The sequence below is a fragment of the Oncorhynchus mykiss genome, chromosome 25 (assembly GCF_057628025.1).
Source record: "Oncorhynchus mykiss isolate SJ-2025 chromosome 25, ASM5762802v1, whole genome shotgun sequence".
In the NCBI taxonomy this organism is placed as follows: Eukaryota; Metazoa; Chordata; class Actinopteri; order Salmoniformes; family Salmonidae; genus Oncorhynchus; species Oncorhynchus mykiss.
Genome location: NC_143046.1, coordinates 3,257,906 through 3,281,409, shown reverse-complemented (window position 1 = coordinate 3,281,409; position 23,504 = coordinate 3,257,906).

Below are 23,504 nucleotides of genomic sequence, written 5' to 3'. Positions count from 1 at the left end.
ATCCACAGATGACTCAATCTCAATCGCACTCCAAACTGCCCTTTCCCACCTGGACAAAAGGAACACCTACGCGTTCAACACTATAGTCACCTCAAAGCTCATCACTAAACTAAGGACCCTGGGACTAAACACCCCCCTCTGCAACTGGATTCTGGACTTCCTGACGGGCCGCCCCCAGGTGGTGAGGGTGGCTAGCAACACACCTGACACGCTGATCCTCAACACTGGAAATCCCCAGGGGTGCGTGCTCAGTCCCCTCCTGTACTCCCTGTTCACCCACGACTGCATCAGGCACGAGGCACGACTCCAACACCATCATTAAGTTTGCTGACGACACAACAGTGGTTTGATCACCGACAACAACGAGACAGCCTATAGGGAGGAGGTCAGAGACCTGGCCGGGTGGTGCCAGAATAACAACCTCTCCCTTAACGTCACCAAGACTAAGGAGATGATTGTGGACTACAGGAAACGGCAATTGCTCGGCTTCTGACCGCAAGGGACTACAGAGGGTAGTGTGTACGGCCCAGTACATCTGCAATCCAGGACCTCTACACCAGACGGTGTCAGAGGAAGGCCCTAGAAATTGTCAAAGACCCCAGCCACCCCAGTCATAGACTGTTCTCTCTACTACCGCATGGCAAGCGTTACCGGAGTGCCAAGTCTAGGACAGAAAGGCTTCTCAACAGTTTTTACCCCCAAGCCAGAAGACTCCTGAACAGGTAATCAAATGGCTACCCAGACTATTTGCATTGTGTGCCCCCGCCAACCCCTGCTACTCTCTGTTTATCATATATTAATAGTCACTTGAACTATACATTCATGTACACACTACCTCATTTGGCCCGACCAACCAGTGCCCCCGCACGTTGGCTAACAGGGCTATCTGCATTGTGTCCCGCCACCCACCAACCCCTCTTTTACGCTACTGCTACTCTCTGTTCATCATATATGCACAGTCACTTTAACCATATCTACATGTACATACTACCTCAATAAGCCTGACTAACCAGTGTCTGTATGTAGCCTCGCTACTGTATATAGCTTCTCCACTGTATACAGTCTCTCTACTCTACATAGCCTCTCTACTGTATATAGCCTGTCTACTGTATATAGTCACTTTAACCATATCTACATGTACATACTACCTCAATCAGCCTGACTAACCATTGTCTGTATGTGGCCTCGATACTTTTATAGCCTCGCTACTGTATATAGCCTCTACTGTATATAGCCTCTCTACTGTATATAGCTTCTACTGTATATAGTCTCTCTACTGTATATAACCTCTCTACTGTATATAGCCTCTCTACTGTATATAGCCTCTACTGTATATAGTCTCTCTACTGTATATAACCTCTCTACTGTATATAGCCTCTCTACTGTATATAGCCTCTCTACTGTATATAGTCTCTCTACTGTATATAACCTCTCTACTGTATATAACCTCTCTACTGTATATAGCCTCTCTACTGTATATAGCCTCTACTGTATATAGCCTCTCTACTGTATATAGCCTCTCTACTGTATATAACCTCTCTACTGTATATAACCTCTCTACTGTATATAACCTCTCTACTGTATATAGCCTCTCTACTGTATATAGCCTCTCTACTGTATATAGTCTCTCTACTGTATATAACCTCTCTACTGTATATAACCTCTCTACTGTATATAGCCTCTCTACTGTATATAGCCTCTACTGTATATAGCGTCTCTACTGTATATAGCCTCTCTACTGTATATAGCCTCTCTACTGTATATAGCCTCTCTACTGTATATAACCTCTCTACTGTATATAACCTCTCTACTGTATATAACCTCTCTACTGTATATAGCCTCTCTACTGTATATAGCCTCTACTGTATATAGCCTCCCTACTGTATATAGCCTCTCTACTGTATATAACCTCTCTACTGTATATAACCTCTCTACTGTATATAGCCTCTCTACTGTATATAGCCTCTCTACTGTATATAACCTCTCTACTGTATATAGTCTCTCTACTGTATATAGCCTCTCTACTGTATATAACCTCTCTACTGTATATAACCTCTCTACTGTATATAGCCTCTACTGTATATAGCCTCTCTACTGTATATAGCCTCTCTACTGTATATAGCCTCTCTACTGTATATAGCCTCTCTACTGTATATAGCCTCGCTACTGTATATAGCCTGTCTTTTTACTGTTGTTTATTTCTTTACTTACCTATTGTTCACCTAACACCTTTTTTGCACTGTTGGTTAGAGCCTGTAAGTAAGCATTTCACTCTAAGTTGTATTCGGCTCACGTGACAAATAAACTTTGATTTGATTTGATTTGAACTAAAGCTAGAATGAGCACAGTGAAGGTTTTTGGGGCTTTGCTTTGGTGATTCCAATCTGTTGTCGAAGGCTTCTCTGCTAAGCTATTCAATCAATACGCCTTGATGTTGTTCAAGGCAAAACAACTGCAAACTGGTTAGGGGGATTTGAAGACTACATGTGTGGACTGTGTAATCATAAACACTGTACATGATTTTCTCCATCCGTTTTACACTATGAAAGAGAGCAGAGTTATACCATATTAATCACCACTGTAGACCTATAGTTCTAACTACGCCATAGGGACACAACGTGGATTTCATAGCCTAAACATATAGCTAGCTAGTCATGTTTTGTCTCCATCTTTTGAACAGTGTAGAAGAGAGCAGAGCATATTAACATATTCATAATTACTACTGTACTTAACTTCCCCACAGGCTTTCGTTACACCTCAAGTGGCACCCTATTCCCTATATAGTGCACTACAGCACTACTGGTCACAAGTAGTGCACTATAAAGAGAATAGGGTGCCATTTAGAACTCAGGCATTGTTTATATGTATGTTAAAGGTAAGGTCATAGGTCACCTCACAGCCAGGACACCATGTACTGTAGCTATTCCCCTGTCTTAGACCTCATAGCCAGGGCAACATGTGGCTATTCCCCTATCTTAGTCCTGCTAACTATTATCTTCATATTACCTTCATGTACTGTCTGTTAGACCTGCTAACTATTATCTTTATATTACCTTCATGTACTGTCTGTTAGACCTGCTAACTATTATCCTTATATTACCTTCATGTACTGTCTGTTAGACCTGCTAACTATTATCCTTATATTACCTTCATGTACTGTCTGTTAGACCTGCTAACTATTATCCTTATATTACCTTCATGTACTGTCTGTTAGACCTGCTAACTATTATCCTTATATTACCTTCATGTACTGTCTGTTAGACCTGCTAACTATTATCTTTATATTACCTTCATGTACTGTCTGTTAGACCTGCTAACTGTTATCTTTATATTACCTTCATGTACTGTCTGTTAGACCTGCTAACTATTATCTTCATATTACCTTCATGTACTGTCTGTTAGACCTGCTAACTATTATCTTTATATTACCTTCATGTACTGTCTGTTAGACCTGCTAACTGTTATCTTTATATTACCTTCATGTACTGTCTGTTAGACCTGCTAACTATTATCTTTATATTACCTTCATGTACTGTCTGTTAGACCTGCTAACTATTATCTTCATATTACCTTCATGTACTGTCTGTTAGACCTGCTAACTATTATCTTTATATTACCTTCATGTACTGTCTGTTAGACCTGCTAACTGTTATCTTTATATTACCTTCATGTACTGTCTGTTAGACCTGCTAACTATTATCTTCATATTACCTTCATGTACTGTCTGTTAGACCTGCTAACTATTATCTTTATATTACCTTCATGTACTGTCTGTTAGACCTGCTAACTGTTATCTTTATATTACCTTCATGTACTGTCTGTTAGACCTGCTAACTATTATCTCCATATTACCTTCATGTACTGTCTCTACTGTTACAGTTCACTGTCCTCACACTATTCAGGTGTATATTTCACTGACAACCCTGCAACCTAAATGGCAAACTATTTAGTGCCCATAGCGATCTTGTCAAAAGTAGTGCATTATATAGGCAATAGTGTGCCATTTGGGACTCTCCAAACAGACTTCTCAGGCCTCCAAATGTGTCCAGCTCTTTATTTTCTATACACGAGGTCCATTATGCTAATATTATCTCCTCCACGTAGCTTTATGGCCTATTGGTTTTACTTTCTGGTCTCTGGCAGTGTTTGGAACTGCTGATCTGCTGTCAAAAATGCAGAGTTCATCTCAACCTAGGCTGCCCTTCAGTCCCTTGTCTTTCTGGCCCTTATGGAGACATCTGGTCAACGCGGTGCCCTTGGGAAGCTCCTTGACACCTTGATTAGCTCATTTCCTGGCGATGGCACTACCTTCTCTTCCTCTGTGTCCACTGCTAAAGCCACTTTCTATCACCCTAGATGTCAGGCTTCTGCCTCTAACCCTCCCCCCCCCCCCCCTCCCCCCTCTCTGTGGATGACCTTGTCAACCATTTTGAAAATAAGGTTGACGACATCCGCTCCTCATTCACTCAACCTATTGAGTCCATTGGTCCTACTCAAACATAACTACCTTTGACCTCTTTCGCCCCTCTCTCTCCAGATGAAATCCTGAGGCTAGTGAGTTCCGGCCGCCCGACAATCTGCCAACCTGACCCATCCCCTCCTCCCTTCTCCAAACCACCTCTGTAGATCTTCTCCCATTCCTCAATTCCCTCATCAACTGATCAGTGACCACTGGCTGCGTCCCCTCTGTCTGACTTCAAAACGGCCCGAGTCGCTTCCCTCCTCAAGAAACGAACACTCGACTCCTCTGAAGACTAAAACTATCCTGGATTCTCTTTCAAAAGTGTGCTGTCTCTGAAAAACTCTTGTTTTTCCTTCTCAGAATGTTCCCCTTGACCCTAACAAGTCAGGCTTCAAGAAGGGTCACTCAACCAAGACTGCTCATCTCTGTGTCAAGGAGGTTCTGCCTAAGCTAAATCTCTCTTCTCTGTTCTCATCCTCCTAGATCTATCCGCTTCCTTCGACATCGTGAACCATCAGATCCTCCTCTCCACCAGCTCAGGGCTGGGCATCTCAGACTGCAGACTCTTGGATTGCATCATACCTCAGTAGGTCGTGCCTACCAGAGAACGAGGGAGAGGGCCTATAACTGAGACCTTGGACACAAGTCATGGAAAAATGTGGTGCAGACACAGAACCTCTCCAGAGATGCAGAGAGGAGGTTCACAGTGTTGAAGGCAGTGAATAGATCTAGGAGGATGAGAACAGAGGAGAGAGATTTAGCTTGACCCCACATAGACTACGACAGTGTCAGCTCCATCTGTGGTTGTCATGCCCTGATCTGTTTCACCTGTTCCTGTAATTGTCTCCAACCCCTCCAGGTGTCTCTTATTTTCCCCAGTGTATTTATCCCTGTGTTTCCTGTCTCTCTGTGCCAATTCGTCTTGTATGTTTTCCAAATCAACAAGCATTTTTCCCGTTCTCCTGCTTTTTGCTATTCTCCTTTTTCTAGCCCTCCCATTTTGACCCTTGCTTGTATCTGGACTCTGTACCTGCCTGCCTGACCTTTCTGCCTGCCTTGACCACGAGCCTGTCTGCCACTCTGTACCTCCTGGACTCTGATCTGGTTTTGACCTTTGCCTGTCCACGACCATTCTCTTGCCTACTCCCTTTGGATGAATAAACATTGTAAGACTCCAACCATCTGCCTCCTGTGTCTGCATCTGGGTCTCGCCTTGTGTCATGATAAAATATATAACATCTATAGAAGAGACAGAAATGCTTTGGGGGTGGTTGCTGTATAAATTCAGAGCCATATCCCTGTAATGCTCAGAGAAAATGTTATGTAATGTGTTATTGAAGTGTTGTTTGAGCAGGTTCACTTGGCCCATCTAAAGCCTTTTCTTTTGGGGTGTTGCTATAGGCCACCAAGTATCTAAAAAATATGTGTGAAGTGCTTGATAGCATATGTGATATAGCCCTTGGTTCTTTCCAGAACTGACTGCCCTCGACCAGCACAAAAACATCCTGTTGCATACTGCATTAGCATCGAATAGCCCCTTTTCATGAAAGTCAGGAACCAATACAGTCAGTTGAGAAAGCAAAGGATAGCTTTTTCAAACAGAAATTGGCATCATGTAGCTCTAACTGCAAAAAGTTCTGGGACACTGTAAAGTCCATGGAGAATAGGAGCACCTCCTTCTGGGACACTGTAAAGTCCATGGAGAATAAGAGCACTTCCTTCTGGGACACTGTAACGTCCATGGAGAATAAGAGCACTTCCTTCTGGGACACTGTAAAGTCCATGGAGAATAAGAGCACTTCCTTCTGGGACACTGTAAAGTCCATGGAGATAGGAGCACCTCCTTCTGGGACACTGTAAAGTCCATGGAGAATAAGAGCACTTCCTTCTGGGACACTGTAACGTCCATGGAGAATAAGAGCACTTCCTTCTGGGACACTGTAAAGTCCATGGAGAATAAGAGCACTTCCTTCTGGGACACTGTAAAGTCCATGGAGATAGGAGCACCTCCTTCTGGGACACTGTAAAGTCCATGGAGAATAAGAGCACATCCTTCTGGGACACTGTAAAGTCCATGGAGAATAAGAGCACCTTCTTCTGGGACACTGTAAGGTCCATGGAGAATAAGAGCACTTCATTCGGGGACACTGTAAAGTCCATGGAGAATAAGAGCACCTCTTTCTGGGACACTGTAAAGTCCATGGAGAATAAGAGCACCTCCTTCTGGGACACTGTAAAGTCCATGGAGAATAAGAGCACTTCCTTCTGGGACACTGTAAAGTCCATGGAGAATAAGAGCACTTCCTTCTGGGACACTGTAAAGTCCATGGAGAATAAGAGCACCTCCTTCTGGGACACTATAAAGTCCATGGAGAATAAGAGCACTTCCTTCTGGGACACTGTAAGTCCATGGAGAATAAGAGACCTCCTCCCAGCTGACCACTGCACTGAGGCTAGGAAACACTGTCACCACCGATAAATCCACGATAATCGAAAATTTCAATAAGCATTTCTCTACGGCTAGCCATGCTTTCCTCCTGCCTACCCCTACCCCGGTCAACAGCTCCGCACACCCTGCAGCTACCTGCCCGAGCCTCCTCAGCTTCTCCTTCACCCAAATCCAGATAGCAGATGTTCTGAAAGAGCTGTAAACCCTGGACCTGTACAAATCAGCTGGGCTAGACAATCTGGACCCTCTCTTTCAAAAATGATCAGCCAAAATTGTTGCAACCCCTATCACTAGTCTGTTCAATCTTGCTTTCGTATCATCCGAGATTCGTAAAGATTGGAAACCTGCCGCAGTCATCCCCCTCTTCAAAGGTGGTGACACTCTAGACCCAAACTGTTACATACCTATATCCATCCTTCCCTGCCTTGCCAAAGTCTTTGAAAGCCAAGTTAACAAGCAGATCGGCAACCATTTCGAATCCCACCGTACCTTCTCAATCCGGTTTCCGAGCTGGTCACGGGTGCACCTCAGCCACGCTCAAGGTACTAAACATTATCATAACCGCCATTGATAAAAGACAGTACTGTGCAGCCGTCTTCGTCAACCTGGCCAAGGCTTTCGACAGGACTGTATTCTTATCGGCAGACTCAACAGCCTTGGTTTCTCAAATGACTGCCTCGCCTGGTTCACCAACTACTTCTCAGATAGAGGTCAGTGTGTCAAATCGGAGGGCCTGTAGTCCGGTCGGACCAATTCTCAGGCCAACCCTTTTCTCTGTAATTATCAATGATGTTGCTCTTGCTGCGGGTGATTCCTTGATCCACCTCTACGCAGACGACACCATTCTGTATACTTCTGGCCCTTCTTTGGACGCTGTGTTAACAAACCTCCAAACAAGCTTCAATGCCATACAACACTCCTTCCGTGGCCTCCAACTGCTCTTAAACGCTAGTAAAACCAAATGCATGCTCTTCAACCGATCACTGCCTGCACCTGCCCGCCCAACTAGCATCACTACTCTGGACGGTTCTTACTTAGAATATGTGGACAACTACAAATACCTAGGTGTCTGGCTAGACTGCAAACTCTCCTTCCAGACTCATGTTAAGCATCTCCAATCCAATATTAAATCTAGAATCGGCTTCCTATTTCGCAATAAAGCCTCCTTCACTCATGCTGTCAAACATATCCTCGTAAAACTGACTATCCTACCGATCCTTGACTTCTGCAGTGTCATTTACAAAATAGCCTCCAACACTCTACTCAGCAATCTGGATGCAGTCTATCACAGTGCCATCCGTTTTGTCACCAAACCCCATATACCACCCACCACATGCTCTCGTTGGTTGGCCCTCGCTACATATATTTTGCAACCTCTGGTCTCTTGGCCCTCCAACCTATAGGAGGGCAGCTCTCACTCACTCACCCCAGTCCAAGCTCTTCTCTGTCCTGGCCAATGGTGGAACCAGTTTCCCCTGAAACTAGGTTGGCCCTCCAACCTATAGGAGGGCAGCTCCCACTCACCCCAGTCCAAGCTCTTCTCTGTCCTGGCCAATGGTGGAACCAGTTTCCCCCGAAGCTAGGACAGCAAAGTCCCTGTCCATCTTCCCCTTGAAGCAAGGACAGCAGAGTCCCTGTCCATCTTTCCCGAAAACATTTGATACCTTAGCTATTGAAAGAGCACCTTAAATCGTCCCACAGCACCCCCGCTCACACCCATTTCCCCCCCCCCCCCTGAATATACTAACTACTGTGATATGTGGTTGTCCACCTAGCTATCTGAATATACTAACTACTGTGATATGTGGTTGTCTCACCTAGCTATCTGAATATACTAACTACTGTGATATGTGGTTGTCCCACCTAGCTATCTGAAGATGAATACACTAACTACTGAGATATGTGGTTGTCTCACCTAGCTATCTGAAGATGAATATACTAACTACTGTGATATGTGGTTGTCCCACCTAGCTATCTGAAGATGAATATACTAACTTCTGTGATATGTGGTTGTTCCATCTAGCTATCTGAATATACTAACTACTGTGATATGTGGTTGTCTCACCTAGCTATCTGAATATACTAACTACTGTAATATGTGGTTGTCCCACCTAGCTATCTGAATATACTAACGACTGTGTCATGTGGTTGTCCCATCTTGCTATCTGAATATACTAACTACTGTGATATGTGATTGTCCCACCTAGCTATCTGAATATACTAACTACTGTGATATGTGGTTGTCCACCTGGCTATCTGAATAGACTAACTACTGGAAAATCAAATCAAATTCAAATCAAATCAAATGTATTTATATAGCCCTTCGTACATCAGCTGATATCTCAAAGTGCTGTACAGAAACCCAGCCTAAAACCCCAAACAGCAAGCAATGCAGGTGTAGAAGCACAGTTGCTTGGAAAAACTCCCTAGAAAGGCCAAAACCTAGGAAGAAACCTAGAGAGGAACCAGGCTATGTGGAGTGGCCAGTCCTCTTCTGGCTGTGCCGGGTGGAGATTATAACAGAACACGGCCAAGATGTTCAAATGTTCATAAATGACCAGCATGGTCCAATAATAATAAGGCAGAACAGTTGAAACTGGAGCAGCAGCACGGCCAGGTGGACTGGGGACAGCAAGGAGTCATCATGTCAGGTATTCCTGGGGCATGGTCCTAGGGCTCAGGTCCTCCGCGAGAGAGAAAGGAAGAGAGAAAGAGAGAATTAGAGAGAGCACACTTAAATTCACACAGGACACCGAATAGGACAAGAGAAGTACTCCAGATATAACAAACTGACCCTTGCCCCCCGACACATAAACTACTGCAGCATAAATACTGGAGGCTGAGACAGGAGGGGTCACCTAGCTATCTGAATATACTAACTACTGTACTATGTGGTTGTCCCACCTAGCTATCTGAATATACTAACTACTGTGATACTGAATATGAATATACTAACTACTGTGATATGTGGTTGTCTCACCTAGCTATCTGAAGATGAATATACTAACTACTGTGATATGTGGTTGTCTCACCTAGCTATCTGAAGATGAATATACTAACTACTGTGATATGTGGTTGTCTCACCTAGCTATCTGAAGATGAATATACTAACTACTGTGATATGTGGTTGTCTCATCTTGCTATCTGAAGATGAATATACCAACTACTGTGACATGTGGTTGTCTCACCTAGCTATCTGAAGATGAATATACTAACTACTGTGATATGTGGTTGTCTCATCTTGCTATCTGAAGATGAATATACTAACTACTGTGATATGTGGGTGTCTCATCTTGCTATCTGAAGATGAATGCTCTAACCGTAAATACATCTGAATAAGAGATCTGCCAAATGACTCAAATGTACACGTCTTCCTTTCTTTCTTTCTCTATTTCCTGACAGCACTCTTCTCATTGTGTTTATGTTATATAGAGTTTAACTTAAATCTCTGTAACAGACCTCGTTGACTGTAATTTAATTTATGATTACAAAATGCATGATTGAATAACTGTCTGTAACAGAACGAAACATGGTAAACAGGGCATGTCCTTGTTATAGGGTGACACAATGGTTGTTCTTACAAACCATCTGCCACCACTTAGCTACTCATTTTTATATTTCATTCCTTGTATGAGAAAGTGTTACTTTTTAATATTTAAAAATAGGACTGTAAAAATAAAGACTTGCTAGTAAGCCATCTTGAAAGACCACTTAATAAGTACGCTCTGATGGTTGGAAGCTCCTTGGGATCGTGATGGTGGGGAGACCAGCGGGTGCTCCATACTTATCAGGACTGGTGGTCGGAGAGGAAGAGGAGGAGAGGAAAGGAGTGGAGGAGGAGAAGGAGGAGAGAGGACGAGGCAGAGTGAAATGGAGAGGAGGAGGAGAGGATGAGGCAGAGAGGAGGAGGAGAAGAGAGGAGGAGGCAGAGCAAAAGGAGAGGAGGAGGAGAGAGGCTGGGAGGAGGAAGAGAGAGTAGGAGTAGAGAGCAGGAGGCAGAGAGGGGGAGGATAGAGGAGTAGGCAGAGTGAATTGGAGAGGAAGAGTAGGAGGAGGAGAGAGAAGGAGGCAGGGAGGCTGGGGGGAGGGAGGGAGGAGGAGGAGAGAGGAGGAGGAGGAGAGAGGAGGAGGCAGAGAGGAGGAGGATAAAGGAGGAGGCGGGAAAGAGAAGGAGAGAGTAGGAGGAGGACAAGGAGGAAGGGAGAGTGGAACCTGAGACGTTCTCTTGTACTCCAAGCACCGGTTCAATTACATAATGTTGCTGAAATTCAATTGTCTCCAATTGTCTCCGTCCCCCTGTGATCCATCTTTGTCTCCGTCCCCCTGTGATCCATCTTTGTCTCCGTCCCCCTGTGATCCATCTTTGTCTCCGTCCCCCTGTGATCCATCTTTGTCTCCGTCCCCCTGTGATCCATCTTTGTCTCCGTCCCCCTGTGATCCATCTTTGTCTCCGTCCCCCTGTGATCCATCTTTGTCTCCGTCCCCCTGTGATCCATCTTTGTCTCCGTCCCCCTGTGATCCATCTTTGTCTCCGTCCCCCTGTGTAACGGTCATTGAGATACGACTGTTTCAGGTTCCCGGGGATCCATTTTCACCACGCTGTGAAAAACAATGCAAAGTCAATGTGTTTTAGGCACCAGGTCACTAATATCACTGTGCTCTACTGTTCTGGACTGGACTGGTCTTGACTAGACTGGTCTGGACTAGACTGGTCTGGTCTGGACTGGACTGGTCTGGACTTTACTGGTTTGGTCTGGACTGGACTTTACTGGTCTGGTCTGGTCTGGACTGGTCTGGTCTGATCTGGACTGGACTGGGCTTTACTGGTCTGGTCTGGACTGGTCTGGACTGGACTGGACTTTACAGGTCTGGTCTAGTCTGGACTTTACTGGTCTGGTCTGGACTGGTCTGGACTTTATTGGTCTGGACTTTACTGGTCTGGTCTGGTCTGGACTTTACTGGTCTGGACTTTACTGGTCTGAACTTTACTGGGCTGGACTGGTCTGGGCTTTACTGGTCTGAACTTTACTGGGCTGGGCTGGTCTGGGATTAAATGGAATGGACTTTACTGGTCTGGACTTAACTGGTCTGGTCTGGTTTGATCTGGTCTGGACTGGTCTGGTCTGGTCTGGTCTGGACTGGTCTGGACTGGACTGTAATGAAATGGAAAATACTTTACTGGTCTGGTCTGGTCTGGACTGGTCTGAACTGGTCTGGACTGGTCTGTTCTGTTCTGGACTCGTCTAAACTGGTCTGGACTAGTCTGGACTGGTCTGGTCTGGACTGGTCTGGTCTGGTCTGGACTGGTCTGTCTGGTCTGGACTGGTCTGTCTGGTCTGGACTGGTTTGAACTGGTCTGGACTGGTCTGGTCTGGTCTGGACTGGTCTGTCTGGTCTGGACTGGTCTGTCTGGTCTGGACTGGTTTGAACTGGTCTGGACTAGTCTGGACTGGTCTGGTCTGGTCTGGACTCTAGCCTCACAAGCTGACAGCACAGATTTCTATTTCTACTGCTGGATATTTAATAGCTACAGTGGCAGTGGAGGCTGGTGGGAGGAGCTTTAGGAGGACAGGCTCATTGTAATGGCTAGAATGGAATAAATGGAACGGTATCAAACACATCAATCATACGAAACCACGTGTTTGGCTCCATTTCTTCTCTACTATTCCAGCCAGTACAATGAGCCCTTCTTCCAATAGCTCCTTCCACCAGCCTCCACTGTACAGTACCTCTCTAGGGGTTTACAGTCCGCATTGCCATGACTTCAGAGTACTGCAAAGAGGAAACGTGAAAAGTGAGCAAAAGGGAGGGGGACTGGTTCGGCATCTACTGTACATTGTTTTAAAGCATCGGTTGGGGACTTGTAAAACTTAATTAAATTGGATGTCAATGGCACATTGAGCTGGTTCATTTACAGTAGTTGGGTTCTGTTTAACAGATCAATTATGAGTTTCTCTGTCAGGCTGCTGTTTGGAAGACTCTGAGGGGAAGAATAGACTGCTTATCATAGTGGACCTTCTGAGGGTTACAACCAGTCAACTACCATCCAGTAGGAGGGAAAGAGACACCTTCTGTCAGGATATGTTCTCCTGAAACACTTCTGAGGGTTACAACCAGTCAACTACCATCCAGTACGAGGGAAAGACACACCTTCTGTCAGGATATGTTCTCCTGAAACACTTCTGAGGGTTACAACCAGTCAACTACCATCCAGTACGAGGGAAAGACACACCTTCTGTCAGGATATGTTCTCCTGAAACACTTCTGAGGGTTACAACCAGTCAACTACCATCCAGTAGGAGGGAAAGAGACACCTTCTGTCAGGATATGTTCTCCTGAAACACTTCTGAGGGTTACAACCAGTCAACTACCATCCAGTACGAGGGAAAGACACACCTTCTGTCAGGATATGTTCTCCTGAAACACTTCTGAGGGTTACAACCAGTCAACTACCATCCAGTAGGAGGGAAAGACACACCTTCTGTCAGGATATGTTCTCCTGAAACACTTCTGAGGGTTACAACCAGTCAACTACCATCCAGTACGAGGGAAAGACACACCTTCTGTCAGGATATGTTCTCCTGAAACACTTCTGAGGGTTACAACCAGTCAACTACCATCCAGTACGAGGGAAAGACACACCTTCTGTCAGGATATGTTCTCCTTAAACCCTTCTGAGGGTTACAACCAGTCAACTACAATCCAGTACGAGGGAAAGACACACCTTCTGTCAGGATATGTTCTCCTGAACTTTCACTGAAACTGAACTCGTACTTCAGTTTTACTGATCTAACTGATGGAAAATCCAAGCATTCCTAATGTACTCCCTGACGAAGTGTCACGCCCTGGCCATAGAGAGGTTTTTATTCTCTATTTTGGTTAGGCCAGGGTGTGACTAGGGTGGGCATTCTATGTTCATTTTCTATGTTTTGGATTTCTGTGTTGTTTGGCCGGGTGTGGTTCTCAATCAGAGGCAGCTGTCTATCGTTGTCTCTGATTGAGAACCATACTTAGGTAGCCTTTTCCCACCTGTGTGGGTGGGTAGTTGTTTTCTGTTTTTGTGTCTGCACCAGACAGAACTGTTTACGTTATTCACTTTGTTATTTTTGTATTTAGTGTTCAGTGTCAATAAAATAACATAAACACGTACCATGCTGCGCTTTGGTCCTCAACTTCTTCCACCAACAGCCGTTACAGAACTACCCACCATGTAATGGACTCCTGGACATGGGAGGAGATCCTGGAAGGGAAGGGACACTGGAGGCAGGCGGGGGAGTATCGCCGTCCACAGGAGGAACTGGAGGCAGCTAAGGCTGAGCGGCAACACTGCGAGGAGTTGGCACGGCTGGCAAGGAAGCCCGAGAGGCAGCCCCCCCAAAAATTTGTCAGGTTGGAGACCTGAGCCCACTCCCCGTGCTTGTGAAGGAGTTGATGGGGAGATTGGAGGAGAGAGCATTGAGAGAGCTGCTGTGTTGGTGCATGAGGCACGACATCCACCCAACGGAGCGTGTCCGCGATTTGATGTCACCTGAGTCAGCTCTCCATACTTGTCCTGAGGTGCGTGCAAGCCGTCTGGTGAAGACTGTGCCAGCCCCACGCACCAGGCCTCCTGTGCGCATCCCTAGCCCTGCACGTCCTGTGCCAGCTCGGCGCTAAAGCTCTCCAATACATGCTCTGAGCCCGGTGCGCTACATTCCAGCTCCCCGCATCTGCCGGGCTAAAATCACCATCCAGCCAGGACGGGCAGGCCCTTAGTTCGGGACTTCCTGTGCACCTCCACGGCCCGGTCTATCCTGTGTCTCCTCCAAGGACCAGGCTGTCTATCCATCCTCTCTCTCCAGGTTCTCCCTCCAGTCCGGAGCTGCCAGAGTCGCCCTCCAGTCCGGCGCCGCCAGAGCCGCCGCCTGTCCGGGGCCTGCTGCGAGGGTCCCCAGTCCGGGGTCGGCGGCGAGGGTCCCCGCTCCAGAGGCGCCACCTAAGTGGGCCAAGCCTAAGGTGGAGCAGGGTCCACGTCCCGCACCAAAGCTGCCGCCGTAATGAAGGCCCACCCGGACCCTCCCCTTTAGAGTCAGGTTTTGCAGCCGGAGTCCGCACCTTTGGGGGTGGGGTACTGTCACGCCCTGGCCATAGAGAGGCTTTTATTCTCTATTTTGGTTAGGCCAAGGTGTGACTAGGGTGGGCATTCTATGTTCATTTTCTATGTTTTGGATTTCTGTGTTGTTTGGCCGGGTGTGGTTCTCAATCAGAGGCAGCTGTCTATTGTTGTTTTCAAACTTGGTTTCCATTGAACACACCATACAAATAAAGATATTTTAATTCATTATAGGAAGAGTGCCTTGGTTCTCCTTTTTTTATGATTCCTAATGTTGGTTGATTTAATATGGATACAGATATACAGCTGTTCTGTTCCAAGACTATGGTGCCACTACAGTGCCACTACAGTGCCACAAGACTACAGTGCCACAAGACTACAGTGCCACTACAGTGCCACTACAGTGGCACAAGGCTACAGTGCCACAAGACTACAGTGCCACTACAGTGCCACTACAGTGCCACAAGACTACAGTGCCACTACAGTGCCACTACAGTGCCACAAGGCTACAGTGTCACAAGACTACAGTGCCACAAGACTACAGTGCCACAAGACTACAGTGCCACTACAGTGCCACAAGACTACAGTGCCACAAGACTACAGTGCCACAAGACTACAGTGCCACAAGACCACAGTGCCACAAGACTACAGTGCCACAAGACTACAGTGCCACTACAGTGCCACAAGGCTACAGTGCCACTACAGTGCCACTACAGTGCCACAAGGCTACAGTGCCACAAGACTACAGTGCCACTACAGTGCCACTACAGTGCCACAAGGCTACATTGTCACAAGACTACAGTGCCACAAGACTACAGTGCCACAAGACTACAGTGCCACAAGACTACAGTGTCACAAGACTACAGTGCCACAAGACTACAGTGCCACAAGACCACAGTGCCACAAGACTACAGTGCCACAAGACTACAGTGCCACTACAGTGCCACAAGACTACAGTGCCACTACAGTGCCACTACAGTGCCACAAGACTACAGTGTCACAAGACTACAGTGCCACAAGACTACAGTGCCACAAGACCACAGTGCCACAAAACTACAGTGCCACAAGACTACAGTGGCACTACAGTGCCACAAGACTACAGTGCCACTACAGTGCCACAATACTACAGTGCCACAAGACTACAGTGCCACTACAGTGCCACTACAGTGCCACTGCAGTGCCACAAGACTACAGTGCCACTACAGTGCCACAAGACTACAGTGCCACTACAGTGCCACTACAGTGCCACAAGACTACAGTGCCACAAGACTACAGTGCCACTACAGTGCCACTACAGTGCAACAAGACTACAGTGCCACTACAGTGCCACAAGACTACAGTGCCACAAGATTACTACCACTTTGATGTGTTATTATCCCAAGCCTCATTTTAAAATAGTATCTTTCAAAAACAAAACCAACTCAACATTGCAAAAGTTTGCATTTCTACCCGAAATCATCATCATCATCAGTCTTCCATCTTCGACCACCTGACAATCAGCTAGCAACACTGGATGTGTTTTGAATAAAACTTGAGAGAACGTGTCTCCCCCCAGACTCACCTGGCATTAATCACAGGTGGTGTAATATGCTTTAGTCATTGTTATGCAGCAGGTCCTAGCCGTTAGCTGCCGTTAGCTGCTGATGTCTGATAAGGATGTATGTCCCTTCCGGGCCTCCGTACGTCTGTCTGCACAGGAAGACCAATAATAAAAGAAAAGGCCAGAGCTCTGATAAATGACAATAGGCGGCATACAAAATGTCACCCTATTCCTTATATATTGCCCAATGGTCAAAAGTAGCGCACTATATAGTGAATAAGATGCTAATTCAGACACACCCTATACCACCACCCTCCACTTCTACCTGGGCCATTGCTTTTTTTCTTCGCAGAATCAATTAGATTTTTTTCTTTTTAATGACGGTGTGATGATGATGCATGTGGGTCTACTAAGACATGAATGGGATATGAAAGGTCTCTGAGAGCTAGACAAATGACCACCATTATTTCACCAATCAGAGAGGCGGGGCCCTCTATGTGTTCTAATTTGAATGGTAATAACATTCTGAATTGCTTTTGTCCTACCAGGACACTGCCTCCATTGACATGCAGCCTGGCAAGGTAACCTTGAGTTCACTAACCCAGACTCTAAGGATGCAGCCTAAATAACAACCCATTACCTATGTAGTGCACTACTTTTGACCAGAGCCGTATGGGCCCTGATCAATGCACCAGTCAAAGGTAGAGGACTATAAGGAATAGGGTTCCATTTTGGGATATTAAGGTTAAATCCCCATCCAGGATATTGGCCTGTAATTACATGACAAGACAGAAAGATGAGAACACTACTAAGCTGTAGCTCCTTCTTTACTGTAACGTAACAGGAGGAGTAGGGCTCTACTGGTCTCAGACGTTACTGTAACGTAACAGGAGGAGTAGGGCTCTAGTGGTCTCAGACGTTACTGTAACGTATCAGGAGGAGTAGGGCTCTAGTGGTCTCAGACGTTACTGTAACGTAACAGGAGGAGTAGGGCTCTAGTGGTCTCAGACGTTACTGTAACGTAACAGGAGGAGTAGGGCTCTAGTGGTCTCAGACGTTACTGTAACGTAACAGGAGGAGTAGGGCTCTAGTGGTCTCAGACGTTACTGTAACGTAACAGGAGGAGTAGGGCTCTACTGGTCTCAGACGTTACTGTAACATAACAGGAGGAATAGGGCTCTAGTGGTCTCAGACGTTACTGTAACGTAACAGGAGGAATAGGGCTCTACTGGTCTCAGACGTTACTGTAACGTAACAGGAGGAGTAGGGCTCTAGTGGTCTCAGACGTTACTGTAACGTAACAGGAGGAGTAGGGATCTACTGGTCTCAGACGTTACTGTAACGTATCAGGAGGAGTAGGGCTCTAGTGGTCTCAGACGTTACTGTAACGTAACAGGAGGAGTAGGGCTCTAGTGGTCTCAGACGTTACTGTAACGTAACAGGAGGAGTAGGGCTCTACTGGTCTCAGACGTTACTGTAACGTAACAGGAGGAGTAGGGCTCTACTGGTCTCAGACGTTACTGTAACGTAACAGGAGGAGTAGGGATCTAGTGGTCTCAGACGTTACTGTAACGTAACAGGGGGAGTAGGGCTCTACTGGTCTCAGACGTTACTGTAACGTAACAGGAGGAGTAGGGCTCTAGTGGTCTCAGACGTTACTGTAACGTAACAGGAGGAGTAGGGCTCTAGTGGTCTCAGACGTTACTGTAACGTAACAGGAGGAGTAGGGCTCTAGTGGTCTCAGACGTTACTGTAACGCACCATCAACCCCAATGCACCTTCAACCCCAATGCACCATCAACCCCAATGCACCATCAACCCCAATGCACCATCAACCTTAATGCACCATCAACCCCAATGCACCAACAGGAACCCCAATGCACCATCAACCCCAACGCACCCTCAACCCCAATGCACCATCAACCCCAACGCACCATCAACCCCAATGCACCATCAACCCCAATGCACCATCAACCCCAATGCACAATCAACCCCAACGCACCATCATCCCCAATGCACCATCAACCTCAATGCACCATCAACCCCAATGCACCAACAGGAACCCCAATGCACCATCAACCCCAAAGCATCATCAACCCCAATGCACCATCAACCCCAATGCACCATCAACCCCAATGCACCATCAACCCCAATGCACCATCAACCCCAATGCACCATCAACCCCAATGCACCATCAACCCCAATGCACCATCAACCCCAATGCACCATCAACCCCAATGCACCATCAACCCCAATGCACCATCAACCCCAATGCACCAACAGGAACCCCAATGCACCATCTACCCCAATGCACCATCACCCCCAATGCACCATCAACCCCAATTTACCATCAACCCCAATGCACTATTAACCACAATGCACCATCAACCCCAACGCACCATCAACCCCAATGCACCATCAACCCCAATGCACCAACAGGAACCCCAATGTACCATCAACCCCAATGCACCATCAACCCCAATGCACCATCAACCCCAATGTACCATCAACCCCAATGCACCATCAACCCCAATGCACCATCAACCCCAATGCACCATCAACCCCAATGCACCATCAACCCCAATGCACCATCAACCCCAATGTACCATCAACCCCAATGCACCATCAACCCCAATGCACCATCAACCCCAATGCACAATCAACCCCAACGCACCATCATCCCCAATGCACCATCAACCTCAATGCACCATCAACCCCAATGCACCAACAGGAACCCCAATGCACCATCAACCCCAAAGCATCATCAACCCCAATGCACCATCAACCCCAATGCACCATCAACCCCAATGCACCATCAACCCCAATGCACCATCAACCCCAATGCACCATCAACCCCAATGCACCATCAACCCCAATGCACCATCAACCCCAATGCACCATCAACCCCAATGCACCATCAACCCCAATGCACCAACAGGAACCCCAATGCACCATCTACCCCAATGCACCATCACCCCCAATGCACCATCAACCCCAATTTACCATCAACCCCAATGCACTATTAACCACAATGCACCATCAACCCCAACGCACCATCAACCCCAATGCACCATCAACCCCAATGCACCAACAGGAACCCCAATGTACCATCAACCCCAATGCACCATCAACCCCAATGCACCATCAACCCCAATGTACCATCAACCCCAATGCACCATCAACCCCAATGCACCATCAACCCCAATGCACCATCAACCCCAATGCACCATCAACCCCAATGCACCATCAACCCCAATGTACCATCAACCCCAATGCACCATCAACCCCAATGTACCATCAACCCCAATGCACCATCAACCAAGAGAAACTCATGAGAAAAATGAAAAAGGCAAAAGGAAACAACAATGTAATAAAAACAAAGGACTAAAATCATAACAGCCCAGAAGAATGATGGTCAAAGATAAAAGTATCAAAAATAAAGTCAAAAATAAAGTCAAAATAAAACAGAACAAAAAGTAAGTTTGAATGACACTGAGGGGGCAGTGTTTTTACAATTAACGCCGGTTTGCCTGAGGCTGATGCCGTGCAGGTGTTTGTACACATGCATAGACACACACTCTCATTCACATGCACGGACACACACACACATGTAAATAGTGCCAGACTTGCACTCCAACATATGCAGTTGGCTTTGCTGTTATAACTTACTTTTGTTCAGTTTTATTTTATCTTTATTTTTGACTTTATTTTTTTAATAGTTTTATCTTTGACCATCATTCTATCTCCCGCCCAGCAACTCCACTCCCACTTGTCTCCAATTCCACATCCCAACCATCAGCTTCCCTCAGCCCATCCCATCAGCTTCCCTCAGCCCATCCCATCAGCTTCCCTCAGCCCATCCCATCAGCTTCCCTCAGCCCATCCCATCAGCTTCCCTCAGCCCATCCCATCAGCTTCCCTCAGCCCATCCCATCAGCTTCCCTCAGCCCATCCCATCAGCTTCCCTCAGCCCATCCCATCAGCTTCCCTCAGCCCATCCCATCAGCTTCCCTCAGCCCATCCCATCAGCTTCCCTCAGCCCATCCCATCAGCTTCCCTCAGCCCATCCCATCAGCTTCCCTCAGCCCATCCCATCAGCTTCCCTCAGCCCATCCCATCAGCTTCCCTCAGCCCATCCCATCAGCTTCCCTCAGCCCATCCCATCAGCTTCCCTCAGCCCATCCCATCAGCTTCCCTCAGCCCATCCCATCAGCTTCCCTCAGCCCATCCCATCAGCTTCCCTCAGCCCATCCCATCAGCTTCCCTCAGCCCATCCCATCAGCTTCCCTCAGCCCATCCCATCAGCTTCCCTCAGCCCATCCCATGAGCTTCCCTCAGCCCATCCCATCAGCTTCCCTCAGCCCATCCCATCAGCTTCCCTCAGCCCATCCCATCAGCTTCCCTCAGCCCATCCCATCAGCTTCCCTCAGCCCATCCCATGAGCTTCCCTCAGCCCATCCCATCAGCTTCCCTCAGCCCATCCCATCAGCTTCCCTCAGCCCATCCCATCAGCTTCCCTCAGCCCATCCCATCAGCTTCCCTCAGCCCATCCCATCAGCTTCCCTCAGCCCATCCCATCAGCTTCCCTCAGCCCATCCCATCTATCTTCACTGGCCTCTTTGAATATACACTATCGTTCAATAGTTTGGAGTCACTTATAAAGGTCCTTGTTTTTGAAAGAAAAGCAAAAAAAAATTGTCCATTAAAATACCATCAAATTGATCAGAAATACAGTGTAGACATTGTTAATGTTGTAAATGACTATTGTAGCTGGAAACGGCTGATTTCTAATGGAATATCTACATAGGTGTAGAGAGGCCCATTATCAGCAATCATCACTCCTGTGTTCCAATGGCACGTTGTGTTAACTAATCCAAGTTTATTATTTTAAAAGTATAATTGATCATTGGAAAACCCTTTTGCAATTATGTTAGCACAGCTGACAACTGTTGTTCTGATTAAAGAAGCAATAAAACTGTCCTTCTTTAGACTAGTTGAGTATCTGGAGCATCAACATTTGTGGGTTCGATTATAGACTGAAAATGGCCAGAAACAAAGTACTTTCTCCTGAAACTCGTCAGTTTATTCTTGTTCTAGAAATTAAGGCTATTCTATGCGATAAATTGCCAAGAATCTGAAGATCTCGTACAACGCTGTGTACTACTCCCTTCACAGAAAAGCTCAAACTGGCTCTAACCAGAATTGAAAGAGGAGTGGGAGGCCCCGGTGCACAACTGAGCAAGAGGACAAGTACATTAGAGTGTCTAGTTTGAGAAACAGACGCTTCACAAGTCCTCAACTGGCAGCTTCATTAAATAGTACCCACAAAACCCCAGTCTCAACGTCAACAGTGAAGAGGCGACTCTGGGACGCTGGCCCTCTAGGCAGAGTTCCTCCGTCCAATGTCTGTGTTCTTTTGCCCATCTTAATCTTTTATTTTTATTGGTCAGTCTGGCTTTGTAGTTGCAACTCTGCCTAGAAGGCCAGCATCTCGGAGTCACCTCTTCACTGTTGACGTTGAGACTGGGGTCTCTATCTGGGTCTATAACTGGGTCTATAGCTGGGTCTCTAGCTGGGTCTATAACTTGGTCTACTATTATTGTTAGGAATTTTATGAAGAGAAGCGTTGAATATTTCTGTGAGGTGTGACATCCATTTCTTCTTCACATCTGTTATCCTATCTATAATCTGACACAGCAATACCATCCACTAGCAGAATGACAAGACAGGTCCTCACCAGCAACCAACAGGTCAGGGTGGGGATGGTGGAACATACACAATAAAATAGGAGGAAATCTGTTCTGAAATAAATAGCAATGTTGAAATAAGAGAGAGAGAGAGAGAGATAGAGAGAGAGAGAGAGATAGAGAGAGAGAGAGAGGGAGAGAGAAACAAAGAGAGAGAGAGAGAGAGAGAGAGAGAGAGAGATAGAGAGAGAGAGAGAGAGAGAGAGAGAGGGAGAGAGAAACAAAGAGAGAGAGAGAGAGAGAGAGAGAGAGAGAGAGAGGGAGAGAGAAACAAAGAGAGAGAGAGAGAGAGAGAGAGAGAGAGAGAGAGAGAGAGAGAGAGAGAGAGATATAGAGAGAGAGAGAGAGAGAGAGAGAGAGAGAGAGAAACAAAGAGAGAGAGAGAGAGAGAGAGAGAGGGAGAGAGAAACAAAGAGAGAGAGAGAGAGAGAGAGAGAGAGAGAGAGAGAGAGAGAGAGACGTGTGTGTTCCTTTGGGACCCATTTAGCTCTGCTGGGGGAGTGGAAGCTGAAAGCTGTTATGTGAGGATGAGGACTGGTGACTAACTTGTACCTCTGGAGAATGAAATGAGAGTCCATTTTCCCTGACAGTATGCAGCACGCCAGTGCACACAAACACACACATACACACAGAGCACACACAGAGCACACACACAGAGCACACACAGAGCACACACACAGAGCACACACACACACAGCAACAACAGTACATCTCCCTCTCAATGGTGATGACAGATGGTGTTACTCCTAAATGATATCAGCAGAAATATCTACACAACGAAATCCTCGTATCATAACAGCTCTGGTGGTCAGACTAATGACCACTAATACACTCTCTCTCTATTCTATAATCATTTACTCGGAAGGTAGAACAAATGTTTACGTCCATCTCTCTGTATCGTCGGGAGAGTGATGGGTGTGGAGTCAGACGCAGAGAGCAGAAGGTAGACGGGAAAAAATGCTTTAATGTCCTCAATCACAGTAACAGGTACAAACATGGCTGAAGCCCAAAACACAGGCACAACAAACACAAACCCACTGTTACCAAGATACCGGACAGCGAAACCCCAAACCCACTGTTACCAAGATACCGGACAGCGAAACCCCAAACCCACTGTTACCAAGATACCGGACAGCAAAACCCAAACCCACTGTTACCAAGATACCGGACAGCGAAAACCAAAACCCACTGTTACCAAGATACCGGACAGCAAA